This window comes from Prionailurus viverrinus, chromosome B4 (genome assembly GCF_022837055.1).
Source record: "Prionailurus viverrinus isolate Anna chromosome B4, UM_Priviv_1.0, whole genome shotgun sequence".
Classification (NCBI taxonomy): domain Eukaryota; kingdom Metazoa; phylum Chordata; class Mammalia; order Carnivora; family Felidae; genus Prionailurus; species Prionailurus viverrinus.
The window spans coordinates 96,220,948-96,232,109 of record NC_062567.1 but is presented as its reverse complement, the minus strand read 5'-3'; positions in this window follow the sequence as shown (position 1 = coordinate 96,232,109).

Below are 11,162 nucleotides of genomic sequence, written 5' to 3'. Positions count from 1 at the left end.
TATGGCTGTTAACTTAGCTATAGTTCAGCACCATAACTCATATTGTATTCTATGAAAAAAAGTTCTGGAACAAAAATGAGTTGTTTATACTACAGTCCACAAGGTTCTACATGATTCTGTTTTCCTCTTCAACTTCAACTCATATTGATACCCTGCTCACACACCTTCAGACATGATCTAATAACACAGCAAGATTTTTTTTTCCTTGGGATGTTTGTTTATTTACTTCCCTCCGCCTGTGCACTGTTTTCCCAATACTCTGCACAAGGATTTCCTTCTGAATCTTTTAAGTTTCAGCTTACCATTTTCATTTCTATAACAATCTATTGTTTATTTCCTCACACCTTTTATTATAACCTAAAATTGTAACACTTATTTATGTGTGTTTACTGTATTATACCAGTGAAAAAGTAAATGCTAAGAGGTAGGAAACTTTTGTGTCTTTCATTATGATATACTCATGTATACATGTGCTCACGTATATGTATACATATGTATAAATCCTCAATAAGTAATTGTTAGAAAAGGCAAATAAAAGATATCCTGAAATGTTAAGTTCTTTGCAAAAATGAATTACATAAAATTGTTGAGCAGTTCTTTGTTGTACTTAATTACTGAATCAGAACAAGCAATTCATACTTCTTTTGAATAATTTTTAGCAAAAGGTCATAGAGAAGTGATTTCGGTAATGGCAGGCAAAGTAACAGAGACCACCTAGATCATCTAGAAAAGCAGACAAAATTGCTAGAAGAAACAGGAAATTAACAAGGTGGTGAAGAATTATGAAGCAAAGATTCAGGAATAAAGAGAAACTCAGAGAAGTGAGCCTGACATTTGGGCAACAGTTCACAGTGGGGAAACATCTGCCAGTTCTAAGACAAGGGTCTCAGAGAGGGAGAGCTGAACAAGGCTTTAGCCTTGTAGGACTATAGGAAAATTTGGTATCAGAATTTAATGGAAGGAATAGCACTGGCAAATCTCCTACCTTTAGGTTAGAATTTGAAAGGCTACATCCTAGAATAAGGTTGAACCAGAAGTAGAAAAGCCCTTCAAGAAATCAACTTTTTAAAATTCCTACCAAGGGATCTAAGTAATCCATGATAATTAGCTTTTCTGACTGCATAGGTCTCACAATAATTTATTTAACAATACGTAATTGTTTAATAGATGCATTAAGAGTATTGTAAAATATTTGCTTTTGTTTTCAAAATGAGCTAAATAAAATAGCTGAACATTTCTTTGTAAAATTTTTAAGTTACTCAAAAATATGTGTAAACTTAGCAAAAGATCAAAGAGCAGTAACAGAAAAGGTAGCAAAAGTAATTCCACTCTTGGGGAAGTTAATGTCACCATAGGCTTCAGATTATTTCCATAACATTTCATATATGATGTTTACATATATGATTCCAGTAAAAAATGGAGTAGTTCATGAAAGCAATCACCAGGATGTAAAACCAAGAAGAACAGAAGCACCTGGATGGCTCAGTCAGTTAAGTGTCCAGGGCTCAAATTCACAAACCATGAGATCATGACCTGCTTGGAATTCTCTCTCTCTCCCCTTCTCTTCCTGCCCTCCCCCACCTCTCAAAATAAATAAATAAACTTAAAAAAATATTTTTCGTATTTTTCCTTCTATTAACTTCTAGTTAAAAAATCACTTTACTGTTATTTAGTGGTTACCTAGGAGATTATAATATACATCTTTGATGTGTTTAAGTATAATGTAAATTAGTAACTTTTTAACCATAAAGCAAACAACATTAAAAGACATTAGAACATGTAAATTCTATATATTTCTATGTTTTAAGGTATTTTTATTTTGTTTTAAATTTTATATGCAGTTTAGACAGCACATGATATTATTAGCTTATAAAGTCAATATTCACTTGGGTTTCGTCACATATTTATCTTTCTCATTGCTCTGTATTTACTTCCCTCTTCTCATGTTTCCATCTGGGATCAATTTACTTTCACCCAAATGACTTTCTTTATTATTTCTTTCAGGTGAATCTGCTATTGACAAATTCTCTCACGTGTGTATGTATCTGTGTGTGAAAATATAGTTGTTTCATTTTTGAGAATATTTTTGCTATAGAATGCTAGGTTGGAAGTAATTTTCTTTCAATACTCTGAAATTGTTATATTTTATTTTTTATAATATTCATTGTTTCTATTTATAACTCAGGTTTTGGTCTTATTGTGACTCATTTGATGATATTGTGCCTCTTTTTGGCTACAACTAAATATTTTCTTTGTCTCTACTCTTTGGCAGTTTTACTCTGATGTGCCAAGGTGTGTGTGTGTGTGTGTGTGTGTAGTGAATGTGTATATGTATAAATGAAATTAAATAAATATTTAATTAGTGAGTTAAATTCATCAATAATAAAATGAATATAAGGTAATACAGCAATAATAAAGTATTTTACTTCTATCTTCATAGAGAGGATAAATTATGCTTCTTACATACCACATTCTAAGGCTAAAAATGTGAAATACATTCTAGACAGCCTTTCATAAAATATTGAAAAATAAATATTTGAAAAATAAAAAAATGACTGCTCCATATCTTGAAAATGTGGAACATACACCAGCTCTCCTAGATATTAGAAAAAATCTTAATGTTCTTATATGCTAAATGAGAGTTGCTTCTTTTTTCTAGAAGTAAAATGTTCAACCTTTGAGGTCTCTTATCTCTTGTAGGGTAGCAAATGGGTAGTGGACATGTTATGGTATCATTCAGCAAATTGTATTTCCAGTTGTCCTTTATGGCCAGAGTTTCTTTATTCTATTTTCATTACAAGTATTTTTGCTCCAATATAGTAATTTTATCTTCACAGGAAGAGATTCAAGATTTTTATTTTGCTATCCTGAGAATGGAGCTTCTGGGTACTCTTTCTTAATGGGTTATGCAAGTTACCAGCCTTGTCTATGCTTTTTTAGTTCAGCAATGGCACAAAGATATTTCTGTATTGCTTTTTTTCACGGTGTAATAGATTCTAGTAAGATTCCCATGAGTTAGATTCTGTGGAAACATTTTCCTTACTAAGAAAAAATGCATGTGAAATTAACTTGCTTCTAAATCCTACTGGAAGTGATGAAACTTGATGTTTAATGATGTTCCCTTGCGATTTGGACTGCACATTTCTAAGACTGGGACAAGACTACAATTAAGTTCCTAGTTTCCCTTACTGCCCAGAGGGAGAGTTCATCCGAGCCAATCCAGGCATTGCTTTCTAATAATTTCTTTTGCATCCACTATGACAACACAACACATTTTACTCTCATTGAAGTCAGAACTTTCATCCTATGTCTAACAAAAATTCCCAAGTTTACAATTTCATTTGGTATTCTGTTGTTCAGATGAGAAATGAGAGCTTAGGATATTTTTTGAATGAATAAAAAATGCAGAAGCTTTTGTTTTTACTGGACATTTTTCCTCTGTCCTCCATCTATTGCTACTGTTACTCAGGGCATGGAAGTAAAACATAAGATGATGGCTTGGTGATGATTGACACGGTTCGTAGAAGGGTTGAGGGTATTTTAAGGCTGGCAATTCTGCTTTCTGGTCTTAACTTTTTAAAGCCTGGATTCTAACTTATTTCTTCTGTTTAAAACTATACATTCTCTAGACTCCTAGGTGAGAAACAAGAAAAAAGATACATAAAAATAAGATTGTGAATAACTTCGCTTTCCATAGAATTCTAAGATTTAGGAGAGAGAAAATATCCGGAAAAAAAAAAATGAGCCATAAGTAGTTGCAGTATCTTAGCATATGTAAAGGAGAGTTCTTTGCTTCCTTTTGATGTCTCCACTGCAACCCCCCCCCCCCCCCCATTTCATTAAGAAAAGTGGCATGCCTCCTGGATTCTGGTGACTGATGCAGGAAATAACCAAGTCAGGACAGTCACTATGCAATGATGAGTCAGCAGAGACTTGAATGACATAAAGAGCAATCCAGGAAAAGATCCATGAGAATAGCAACTCAGGCAAAGGAAACAGTAAGTGCAATGGTTCCAAGGCAGGAACTAGCTTAATACATTAGGGACTAGAAATAAAACTGCTCATTGGAGCTTAGGGTAATATTTGCAGCATCATAGGATTCCTTGTGGTTTCTACCAAGATCTATTGGATCTATTGGTTTTGAAGAAGCACTGAGCTTCAAGAAGCAAGTGTCTAACTCCCCTGGCCTGCTGTAATGAGGAAACTAAGAGGAGATATCCCATAGAAAGATCCTAAAACTATGTAAGTGGCAAATTCTCAGTCAGCCTCAGCTGATCCAGCCCATAGCCATTTGAGTCTTTCCATCTGATGCCACAGATATGATGGAACTAAGGATGAGCCATCTTTGCCATACTCTGCCTAAATACCTGACCGACAGAACTGTTAAGAGATAGTAATAATAATAATACGGCTCTGGTTTTAAGCCACAAAGTTTTGGAACAGTTTATGAGACAGCAATGATTAGAACAGAATTTGGTTCTAGAAGTAGAGGACCGCTATAATAAAAACCCAGAGTATCTGCCATTGGCTTTGGGACATAGCGGTAGACTAGAGCTGAAAGAATCTCAAATAGACTGTTAGTAAGAAGCTGGAAATACCTTGGGGGAACTGTTGGCAAGTGCTTGGAGGAAAGTGAGGAAACTATTATTGCAGGAAAAAAAGAGAATCTTGTTATGCAGTGGCAGAAAGTTTGACAATATTGTTGTCTATTGTTGCATGAAAAATACAAAGGGAACCCAATGAAGTCATGAATCTGGCAGAGGAGATTTTAGGCAGAATGTACAAAGTAACAACTAGCTTCTTTTTGCTGCCTGTAATAAAATATGAGAAGAAGAGATGAACCAAAGAAGAAATCTCTGAGTTTTTTTAGCATAGTTTAGGGAAATTTTATAAATTTGAAAATAAAACTCTCTTTTCTCAATCCCTCCTAGCAAAAGAATATCAAAGTAAGAAATCAAATTCAGATGGGCCTATAAGATTCTTTGTTAAAATCTCAAAAAGGTATAGTTGGTGTGCCTTACAGACACTTTCACGTGGATAAAAGGCATCTAACAAGTGTAAGGGCATGCCTCATAGACCTTCTCTGTTAAAACAAGGAAACTCTGAAGTCTTCTGTGGGTTTTGTATCACAGCAGCCTTACAGAGGACCCACGGTTTAGATGGACTCTGAGAAAAGATTTCGGAATTTATCTTTTGTTTAATGGAGTATATCATTTGATACACGAAGAAACTAAAGGAATAAAATTATCTTGGACTGAAAGGGGCAGAGAAGGTTCAAAATGAAGCAAGGCTTTTGGACTCTAACCTACTTCAGATAAGAACCAGGCTGAGAAGATTCCTTCTATTTAGGAAGACTTTTTCTTCTTATTTTTAAACTATAGATGACTAATATTAGAACAGGGTATTAACTGAAAAATATTTCACTAAGTTAATTTAGAAATTAAGAGGACATTGATCTATAAACCCCCTAATACCCATCAAAAACCTTTTAGCTTTGCAAACTTATTGGATATCACGGGTTTTGTAATTATCCAAGGAAATACCACCTTTAGAATTCTTAAGAGAAGGAAGCAGAGATGAAAGCATTAGAATTACATTGTGAATGAATGAGATTGAAACCTCTGGAATCCAATAAAATAAGAATCCAATACCTAAAATTCTAGTTATAGGAACTTGGAGTCATAAAGAACAATTTCTTCCACATTGCCCGTCATATTCAACAAAATTCAACACAAATATTATTGAAAAAGACAATTTTTGCGGGCAACACACCTTGTTTCAATATTACTCCAATAACTAGGAGCATGATTTCAGGCAATTAAAGTAACTTCTCTCTATGTGCATGCCCTTATCTATAAAATGCAAATGATCATAGTACATATACTAAAGCACTGTTGTGAGAATTAAATGGAAGAATACAGGGAAATCATTTAGCACAGAACCTGGAAGATGGTAGGTACAAATAATGATAACCAGGATCACCAGTTGCAGTATAATCTCCACTGCAATTATTTTATCATCATCACCATCTTCATTATTATCGTCATTGAGCATTGGAAGCCAGACACTAAATTGGACATTGGGGGATAAAACTATGGCCAAAACAGACTTGATTCCAATTCTTATGGTCTAGAATGGGAGAAAAACAGTTGAACAAGTGATTATAATTCTGGTTTCTTAGTGTTCTGATGGTGGAAATAAAGAGCGCTATGTGCACACACAGAATACTGAGTGCATACAGTACCATGTATCCTAGTGCATCAAGGAAACCCTTGAGAAAGTAATCATGTTTAAACTGAGATTTGAAGGTTGAGTAGCAGTTAACATGTAAGGAGGGCTCAGAGGGTTCCAGAAAACAAAACAAACAAAACAAAACAAAACAAACAAAACAAAACAAAACAACAAAAACAGCATGTGGGAATGTCCCCAGCCAGGTTAAGGAAGAGAAAGCATTGGGAAGAAAAGCCCCAGGTGAGATGAACAGGGACATTTGAAGGAATTTGGATTCACTGTAAGGGCAAGAGATAGCCATTGAGAGGTAATCAATCAAAACAGCACGGACATCTTAAATATCTTTATTCTCCGGAAGACCATTTGGACTGCAGCATGCAGAATAGATTTTGTGACATCATACTGACGACAGGGAGCTCTGTTACAGAGCTGTGGATACCTTGCAGGGTAAGAGACGTTGACTGCTTGGACAATTAAGAATGGAAGAAGGTGAACAAACTTGAAAGATGCTTAGGAGAAGGAACTTTCTGAACTTGGTAACAGAGTTGACTTTGGATATGAGATAGAAAAAGGAGTGAGTCACAAATGTTTTCCAAATGTTTAGCTTGCGCATATTGTTGTCACTCAAAGATTTCAGGAAGAGTTGGAGAAGGCTCAATTGGGGATTGAAGTGGTGGGTGATGAGTTTAGTTCTAGGCATTCTGTTTGCTCTGCCTTTGGAACAGTTTAGTTAAGAGTCTTCACATACGCTGTTAACTTGCTTCTACTACCCAATATATACATTTGGTCTTTGCCTAAAAGGGGTTAAAACAACCTATTGAAATGATTAGTAGTAAAAGCAGGGAGTATTGTGTTTAGGATTAGGGAGGAATGTGTATTGTGAGTTTTCCTTTGGCTTACATTTCATTAATAAATTGTATCACCCATCAGAGTAATGAAATGAAATCAACCAATGCTGCTCTTAAATCAATTTAGCTAAATGTTCAAATTTAATTCTGGCAATAAAAGGGTTCAAGACACTCAGAGGATACTGGATTTTTAAAAGAGATTATGTATTTAAATATAGCATTGAAATAGACGTTTTCTCCTAACAGAAATTCAAAAAGTGTTTTATATCTCTTGAAAACAATTAATTGTGTGTTTTGGTGTGTGGTTTAACATTTGGTGTGTGGTTTAACATTTTAAGAGGTTGATTTTATCAAGGTAATCCATATTGTAGTTTTATATTATTTTTTTATTTCTGTCCCCACATTTGCATGATATTCTGTGCCATCCCATAGCTCTATTTCTTTAAGAAGTAAATAAAAATAAAATTGAAAAGTAGGTTTCCGTGGTCTGGTTAAAGGAGATGAATTTCAATAATGTTTTCCTCTGTCTGTATCCTCTTTAGAACTGCTCCTTTGCCCTGACTGTTATTTTTACTTCCCTCAATTCCGTTTGAAACCTGCAAACAGTAGCTTTTCAGAAGCCTGCTCTTCTACCTGTCTAGATGTTTTCCTAATAATGAAGCTAAACTGTGGTGTGCCTATACCAGCTTTAGTTTTATTGCTAGTCTCTTTCAGCTTAATTTATTTCCTGGGGAGATCAACCTGATTATTTCCAATCTTTCACAGTACAATATTTGTGACTCCTGGTTTCCATTCTTCTCCTTTTGTATCAAAGAAATACAAACAGAGTCCTCTTCAAATATCTACTGTTTTGATTACGTTTTTATCATACACTGTTTATTTAACAGAAGGAGGAGATACCGCTCTGCGATCTTTTGATAATGAGTTTTCAATTCACTAAACAATTGGTATCTTTCAAGTTTATTTATTTTTTTGGTCATGTCTAAATTCTATTTCCTATTCAAATCATGGTTCTACATATATTCAAATCATGGCTCTGCCATTTACTCTCTGGGACACAGCCATTGGAATTAAACACCTGTGGGTTTGAATGTTACCAGCTGTCTCTTATTAGCTGTGTGATATTGGGCAAGTTATTGTAAAATTTCAGAGTCTTAGTCTCATTAGTATAATTCTGGTAAAATCAGAGGCTGAGGATCAAATGAGTTATATCTAAAACTGTTGGCATTTTATTTTGTACTTGGGTACTTAAGAAAGTTTTGACTATTGCAATTACTAATAATTCTTTTTCCCGAATCACTCTAACAATCTCTTGCCTGATATGAAGAACATGAGTATTTCAACACTTGCTTGTTAAACTTACTGTAATGAATAATAAAATAATATGTATCTATAGCTTATCTTTTAATAAATGTTAGCTCTCTTCCTGTCCCATCCCTCCTTGATATATTCTGCAGATGCAATGTTCAGCTAATGTCTTGTCATATTTTTTATAAACATTCACTTCAATATAGCTTCCCATGGACATTTCCTGAAGCATAGAATGCTTTTAAAAAACATAGATTTCCAATTGCAGAAATTGGTGCAGAACAAATGAACTGAATCAGAATCTCAGGGTGGAGACTTTTGCATTTTAAAAAGCTTCTCAGGGGAGTCTGATGCACTTCAAAGCATAGAGCTCTCCTAAGGCTGGGGAGTTACAAAGAAAATTTAGAGAGTGAATCTATAAATGTATATAATGTTGTAGAGTAAGTCATACAAGTAAGAAATAATTAGCAATAGAAGGCAGGAAAGTACTAAAAATACAGATTATAAAATTTTAATGAAATGTCTTATCTAGCATCCGTGACCTATTGAGGAATAGGAACATTAGAAAGTAAAGTGCACTTTATTGATATCTGCCAAAAATTTGACACTTAGTGGTGGAGCAGTCATCCTAGGAAAAAACTACTGCATCTTACCCCCTATGTAAGTTACAATGACTTCAAGTAGTGTGGTGTGAATAATGGGCTGCTCCATTTACTAAGGTTATCTATCTATATCTATCTATCTATCTATCTATCTATCTATTATCATTTATCTGTCCATCTACCTATCTATCATTTATCTATCTAACCTATCATTATCATCTATCTATTATCATAATCTATTAAAATTAATGGCTGGTGAAGAGGACTATGGCCCAGAATTTTTTGCAACAAGAAGGCTATTTTCAACTCTTGCTTTTAATGTTCATCAGTCAACATCATCCTATATTCGTGGAAAAATTTTCCCTTCCTTCAATGTAAAATGCCTTTTCTCAGCACTCTTGCACATTAATTTTCTAAGTATACAGTAAGCCCAAATTGGCTAACTGTCTATGTTGTTATGCTGGTTATTTATGCAAAGATTCTGGCTCTTGACAAGCAATGCAAAAATATATAAATATTTCTTGCAAATCAAATGACCAAGTTGTAAAATTAGTAGTCCATGAATTCTTCAAATGTACATCCATCTTATCATAATTGTCACAAATAACTATTCTGGATATTTAAAAAAAAATTGTGTGTTGCATAAAATAGGTCATTAAAAGGTGGTCTATATATATTTTTTTGTTTATTTATTTATTTTGCGAGAGAGAGCAAAAGCAGGGGAGGGACAGAGAGAAAGGGAGACAAAGAATCCCAAGCAGGTTCCATGCTGTCAGCACAGAGCCTGACCTGGGGCTTGAACTCACGAACTGTGAGATCATGACTGGAGCCAAAATCAAGAGTCAGATGCTTAACTGACTGAGCCTCCCAGGCACTCCAGTACATATATTTTTAAGTTAAAATAATTTGAGGAGGATGCAGACTTATTGCAAAAATTCTAGCATTTTGGTTTCATTACATCTCTATGGAATTATCTGGTATTTGAGCTAGTTTTGACTTCGGTACAAAGCAGGATGGTACAACATATAGGGGTTAGGATTGCCGTCAGAGAATTTGGTTATTGTCCTGCTTCTGTCAGTCATTAACTATGTTATTTGGTGTGAAATTTCTTTATTTGGCAATAAAAGTTACTATACATAGATGCCTAAAATGTGCAACTTTCTTAAGTATTTATTGGCCTTATATCATTTAATCCTCATATTAACTATAGTGTCATCCTCCCCATTCTATAGAAGAACAAATTGAGGTTCAAGGAGCTGTGCGATTTTATCTGGTGAGTAACACTCAGAAGATGAACTCCATTTTACCTGCCTCCATGGCTTGTGGAATTAACCACTGCGAAATACTGCCTCCCAAAAATGTATGAAATGAGGAAAATATATATCATATATTGATTTTCTTTTAGAATTCACAATATATGATATAAATGTTATTGTTAAGAGGGCAGGTAAGTAAGCTCATATATATGTATATATTTTACTTTTCAGATAAAAGGAGCTTAGAGGAGGATGAATCAGTTTGGTAAATAAACAATGCCAAAACCTAATAGCCTAGCAACAGTGTTTTTGAAGCTCATAAGTTTGTGGGTCAGTGCCTTTGGGCTAAGTTCAGCTGGACAGTTCTTCTGGACACATGCATAAGAGCAAGGCAGTTCTGCTTCTAGGAATTAGCTGTGAATCATCTAGGGGCAGAGATAAGGAGTTTTAGCTGTCGAGGGCATTTTATTTCTTTTAGGTATTCGTTTCTTTTAAATCCTTCCTCTATTATATCTTCTGACTTGTTTCCTAATGGTGGTTCTCTTTGTATCAAAGGTGTGTGCTTGCGTGCTCACGTGTGTGTGTGTGTGTGTGTGTGTGTGTGTGTGTGTGTGAGAGAGAGAGAGAGAGAGAGAGAGAGAGAGAGACAGAGAGAGAGACAGAGAGAGAGACAGAGAGACAGAGAGAGAGACTGGTATTTATGCCTCTCATCATCAAGCAGGCCAGCTAAGGTTTATTCTCATAGCACTAGGGTCAGGTTCCAAAAAAGAGAGAGGGCAGAAGTATGCAAGACCTTTTGAAACCAAGGGTTTAAACTGGTACATCACTCCCACTTCATTCTGTTGGCCAAGGCAAGCTACAAAGCCAGTACAGATTCAGGGGCTGGAGAAACAGACTTGATGGGAGCAGATGCAAAG